Consider the following 6,536-nt stretch of genomic DNA (forward strand, 5'->3'; position numbering starts at 1 on the left):
CGCAGACCTCACTGAAGGGCTGAGTGGGTTCAAAAGTGCACAGTTCCCAGTATTGTCTGAGGCTGGCCCAAGCGTTCCCTGGAGTCCAGCTCACTGGGGGTTGGGCACATGTTCTATGAGAGTCTTGGGGTCATCTTTATCTGACACTCCTCTGAGTCACCAAGCCAGTCCGAGACCAGGTTTATCTTCCCACATTGGGTTCCTCGAAGTCACTGGGGTTAGGGACCAGATGCACTGTGAAGCCACTGGGGGGAAGAAGGTTGTTCTAGGCAAAGGTTTTTTAAGGGCTTGGGAAGGACCACCGCCCAGAATGTGGACACGTGCAAGATTTTGTTTTCTTAAGTCCTTTGCCAAATAAACCTGAAATTGAGAAGGAAGAGAAAGATGGGTCTGAGATCTTGGAACTCCAAGGGAGCCCTCTGGCTTAAGAGCCCCTGGGCTGAATTCCTCATGACTGTATTGAGTTTAATATTGGTGCCTGACGATGCTGCACAAAAATACACGCCGGTGTGCTTGCCACTCCCAGCTTCATGAGAAAGGTTGAAGTCATTCTGATGGGAATCGCCAACATCTTTACAGGGTGAACTCATTTGAGGAGTAAAAGCTGACTGCTAACAACACCACCGATTCTAGAAACGCAAATTTGTAAATAGGAGAAAAGCTTACTGGACTATTTCTTAGATGAATCACAGATAAAGAACGTGACCATCTTTTTGGTGACTTGGGCATCTACTCTCAACGGATCTCAACGTTAAGGCTTCTTAAGTGGTTACTGAATTAGGTTGATGTTTTATCACTGAAGATCAACAGGTAGCCCTTTAACGTAGTTAGAATGTTTTCAATCATCCAAATTAGATGGTACATGGATATCAGGCAGGAGTTACCCAACCTGTGTTGGTGGTTCCTGGGCCTTGCATGGCGGCAACCGGCTGGGCATAGGGCTGGCTGCAAGGCTCTTGTTAACGTGCCTGTCTGCCCCTGTAGGAGTCAGGGGACATATATCCACTGAGTGCCTCCTAGTGTCAGGGGAGTTCGGCTTATTTAATCATCCCAGTGCTCTTTAAGAGAACATTAAAAAAAGAGAGAACATTATGGGCTTCCCTGATGGCGCAGTGGTTGGGAGTCCGCCTGCCGATGCAGGGGACATGGGTTCGTGCCTCGGTCCGGGAAGATCCCACATGCCTCGGAGCAGCTGGGCCCGTGAGCCATGGCCGCTGGGCCTGCGCGTCCGGAGCCTGTGCTCCGCAACAGGAGAGGCCACAACTGTGAGAGGCCTGCGTACCGCAAAAAAAAAAAAAAAAGAGAGAGAACATTATACTTTAGAACACAGGCTTGATTCAGAACTCCTGGGTTCAAATCAGAGCTTCACAGAAAAGCTCTGGGACGGTGGGCAAGTTACATAGCCTTTTCTTTCCTGGTTTCCTCGGTTGTAAAATGGGGCCGGGGGAGCGGTAATGATTAAATGAAATCAGACATGGGAAGCAGTGAAAGGAGTGCCTGCTGGCACATTAGCTGTAATTAACGTCCTGGTGTAATGGGCGCAGGAAGTGACTTGCGCTGGCCGGGCCAGGAGCAGGGGCAGGATTGAATCCAGGCCCAGGAGACGCTGAAGTGCATGCTGGTCTCACCATCTTCTTTAGCACCGAGAAGAAAAGGACTCCGCGTGAGGTACCTCAGAAATTTGAGAATAACCTCTCACCTCTTCCTTGGTCAGAACGTCGGTTCTTTTTTTTAACATATTGCGTCCAAATCCTATGAGATTATTCCTGTCTCTCAGATAAAACAAGTGACTTAGAACTATTTTTTTTCGGCTGCGCCATGCATCTCACAAAATCTTAGTTCCCCCGTGGCAGTGAGACTGTGAGGGAATTCCCAACTTGGAACTATTAAGTAATGCCGTCTATACTAGAGTCACCAGCAGACTCAACGCTGGGCGCCCAGACCCCTGGGTTTGGTTTCCAGAGGTTCCTGGAGCTCCCCTCCCCCTCTCACCTTGCCTCTGCTCCCCTCCAGCCATTCCCACCCGAGTCTGCGCCCACCCTTGAGGCCTACCTGTCTGTGAGACCTTCCTGGCTCAGACAGTACTCTTCTTCTCAAACTTCCATTTCCCGAGATTCCTAACAGCCTTCAGTCTGTTTGCCAGGGGACAGTTGTCTTCCAGCTGTTTTAGTATCTTTAGTCACTTACTAAGCAAGACTGTAAGTCCCCTGAGGGCAGGTCCATTCTGACCCCTTATTCCCACATTGTTGTCCAGACCTGGCACATGGGCACCCTGGATGGCCAAGGTCCCTTAAAGTTCCTTTGACATAAGGTCTTAGGATTCCAAGGCTAAATTGACATTTACTCAGAAATAAACATCGGTATTAGCTGACGAGAGTTTAGAGCCAGCTCTCCCACCAGCTTTCTCTTGTAATCCCCAGAATGTATGTTTAGGCAAATTGATTCCCTCTCTGGGCCATTTTCTCCCCATCTGTGAAAGGCAGGCGCTGACCCAGGCTCTGGCTGGTGGTCTGGACAATTCCAGCAAGTTGGCACTTCTTCCTGTTGTGGTCTCTGCGCTTCCTTTTTCTCCAGCCATGCAGCACGGAGCTCCGTCGTGGGCTGGGCATTCCTGCAGCGCCTGTGTGAGTGTGGCCGCCACTCTGTAACGTTATACAAACGTAATCATATGCCAAGGGACAGGATCCAGGGTTGCAGTTATTTTGGGACGTGCAGGAGCCTGTGGGAAAATGCTGGAACATGTCTGAGTCACCCAGGCAAATACCTTTCTTTCCGTGTTCCAACATGTTTTGAACTTCCAGGCAGCACAAAAGAAGCCCCAAGCAGGGCACACACGCCCTTTGTGTCTTTGTGCCCTTCCTGGGCTGCACCTCTGTTTCTCGGCTGTGTCCCTACATCCTCTGAGCACTGAAACATTTGTATGTGGAGGGGTGCGAGGCGGGGCTGGATTAAGCCCTTGGAGGCCCTAAGCGTGGAAAAAATCGTGGTGCCTCCCCACAGTGTAATTCAAAATAAAAACAACCGTAAGCCTCAAAAGAGAAGTAAGGATGATCTGAGTTTACCCCGCTCTATACTCTTGTTGCTTTTTTAAAAATTAAAAAATTCCTCCAGCTGTGTGTGTGTGAGGTTGGGCGTGTCCCTACTTTGCTGATACGCAAGCTGCCTGTTGTCCAGCGCTGCCCACTAGCAACCAGTGGAGACCAGGAAGGGCTGCTTCAGTCCCGGGGGAGAGTCCTGAGCAGGGCGAGGAGGGTTCAGGAGCAGAAGAGAGAGCAGGAGAGGCCAGAGCTGGTGCCATCCGCTCTCAGTGGGAGGGGGCGGAAGGCAGCCACGGGTCACGTGCTCAGGTCCCCGTACTCGGGGGCCCAGGACAGTGGGGGGCAGAGTTCCTGGAGCCTCTGGAAGGCAGTCTTTTTTTTTTTTATATTGCTTTAATTTTTATAATAATTTATTCTCATGGCAATAATTTGTGTGGCTAAAAAGGCAGTCTTAAGGAGGTACAAGGAGGTGGGGAGGGCATGGGAAAAAGAATTCCAGGCAGACAGGGCCTTTTTCTAGAACACTCCCTTTCCTGTCCTTTCCTGCCCTAGCCAGCCCTCCACCCTGATGCCCTGGGTTGTCCACAGCCCTGTTGCTGAGGAAGCAGGTCTCCTCTGATCCAAAGAGAAATCCTACCATCAGCCCCTCCCTGTTCCTGTCCACCTCACCTCTCTTTCTCTCTCACCTGGCTCCTTCCTTCTCCTGAGCCTACAAAGTGCAAACCAAAAAGAGGCATTTCCTCCTCAATCCCCAGTTTACCCCCCTTATTATTAAATACCTGGGAAGAGCAGCTGAAGTCTACCTGGCCTCCCAGGCTCTGCTCTTCCTGCTGCAGTCCGTCCCCTGCCCGCACCTGTGGCCCGGGCTGCAGTCCCGGCACAGCGGCCTGGACTCGCCCCCTCCCCTGCGCACTCTTACAGTGAGGTCTCCCAGGCTCCCGTCCCCATCCCACGGCTCCTATCACTGTGTGACGCTTAGTTTTCTGTGTCGGCTTGGCTTGGTGATAGTACCCGGCTATTAAGCAGACACTAGTCTAGGTGTTGCTGTGCAGGTATTCTGTAGAAGTGGGTGGGCCTCATAAAATCAGTCAAAGGCCTTAAGACCACTAACAGATTTCTTGGAAAAGAAGACATCCTGCCTCAAGATTGCAGGGTCAGCTGCCGCCCGAGTCTCCAGCCTGGGGACCTAACCCACAGATTCCCCACTTGCCTGTCCCCACAATCGCCAATTCCTTAAAATCTCTTTTAAACACACACACACACACACACACACACACACACACACACACACACACACACACACACACACACACATTTTCTGGGGAACCCTGACTGATGATACATACTGTTTACATTCTCACTGGGTCACTGGCTTCTACTTCCCAGACCCCAGTCACCTCTGGGTCTGTGTTTCTGGTACCTACTTTCTCCTGAGCACCAAACTTCTATGCACAGTTGCCTTCAGGGCACACAGGAAAGTGAGCAGTCACTTGATACCCTCCAGGAACCTAGAATCTAAACTCCAGAGTTCCTTCAGCACCATCAGCGCTGTCACAGCACAAGCCTTCCGTGGGGCACAATCCCAGATGCTCACGGAGGCCACCAGCTGGAGGAGCAGCAGAGCCAGCCATCCCAGAGGGCATGGCTGGGGGCAGATGCCACCCTCCTCAGTCCCAGCCTATGGTTGCCATGTGAGGACATGGGTCCAGTGTTGTAAGAGCTTTCCAATTTTCAAGCAAGGCCAGAAATCTGTTTCTGTGAAGTCTCTCAATTTTTAAATATTTTAAAATGTTAAAATCCCCCAGCAGGCCCAACAAAACCCATCTGCATGCCAGATCTGGCCTTCAGCTGCCAATTAGCAAGGCTCAAGTCCAACTGTGCTATAAATACTTAATTCTGTCTCGGTCCCTCCGTCCTTCCCTCTGCCCCTGGGAGTTGAGAGAGCAAGGCCTGTGGCCCAGGTTCTTGGACCACTGTGCCCCGCCTGGGGTGGACCACGTGACCGGGAGAAGTGGCAGCAGAGAGGCAGGGCTCAGCTCCCTGCTCCCCTTCTCTCCATCTTGTTGAAATCCTGCTTTATTCCCCACCGCATCCACGGCTTTCATCCTGCCCCTCAAGACCGCCAGCAGTGCCCTGTGGTGTCTGCTTCAGAGCTGGCCTGCCTGCGAGTTCTCCAGCCCCAACCGCTCTGTGCCAAAGGACTCAGGGGCTGTCTCCTGGGCCCCTCGTGCAAGCACGTTCAAGTCCCTCCTCTTTTCCTGGCCTGCGCTCTTCACACACGGTTTAAGGGCAGCGGTTGGGAGTCGGCGCTGGCGTCAGATAGGCTGAGTCCCAATCCCAGCCTCATCACTCAATGGCTTTGTGACCTTAGGACAGGTTCGCTAACCTTTTTGAGCCTTGGTTTCTCCCTCAGCTAAAGGGTGGTAATAAGAGCACCTCACTCTACATGCCTTAACACATCTAATCCCGGGGACAACAGTTTGTCCAACTGAGAACATTGTTTCCACCATCCTTCCCTACACACCACCCAGTGACAAGGAGAAGGGGCCAAGGAACCGTTCCACAGGTCCTTCTGGTCTCCAACCTCAAGACGGTATCTGGGCAGAGTCCAGGGGAGGGGTAATCAAACCCATCTCGGTTTCTTCTCTCCCAGCCCTCACCATCCCTCTCTGCAACCCCCTGCTCAGGCCTGGATTATGTCATTTTACAGTGCGTTCCAAGCGGAATTTTACAGTTGCGAGGAACAGGGAACAGAGACCCCCTCCCCGCATAAGATCTCAAGCAACAGGGTTTACTGCAAAGATCTTTGATCCCCAGAACCCAGGAAACACCCAGGCCAGGCCTTGAGAGGATCAGAAGCTGAAGGAAGGCTGGGATCCAGAGTGGCCCAGGGTCTGCCATTGGACTCAGCTGCCAGCTCTCCCTGAAGTTGCTCTGCTCTTCTCTACCCAACAACGATTAGGACATAAGAATCAGGGCACATTATGCCATCAGGGAAGCACTCAAGTTGGCAACTACTGGCCATTCCAATTGCCATGAGATGGAACCTTTGGGGAGAATGACCTCAGCAAAGAGACCAGGAAACAGAGTGGTTCCTGGGAGCTGGAATCTGCTCACAGCTTCTGGAATCTACATACAAGAATATAGAAATGGGGGCTGTAAGAGCTCACTGACCCTTAATGCCCCTGGCAGTTGGTATCTAACAATGGCAGTCACCCTTCAGGGCGCTTCAACCCTATGTATATGGAAGGGTAATGTTTAAGGGGACAGTCCAATTCCAAAACTGAGACACAAAAAGGATGCCCCTTTACACATTTCTAAACAAAATGTAAGCAAAGTCAATCCTAGGTGGTGGGATGTTGAGCCAGACAGAGCATGTGTGAGGACCAGCTCATGACCTAGATCCTTAAAGGCATACATGCCCAGCCTCAGAAAACCCCCCATGCCTTCCTAGCATCCTCCCACTGATACGGGAAGGGTGTGACAGAATAGACAAAC

This window comes from Orcinus orca, chromosome 14 (assembly GCF_937001465.1).
Source record: "Orcinus orca chromosome 14, mOrcOrc1.1, whole genome shotgun sequence".
Lineage (NCBI taxonomy): Eukaryota > Metazoa > Chordata > Mammalia > Artiodactyla > Delphinidae > Orcinus > Orcinus orca.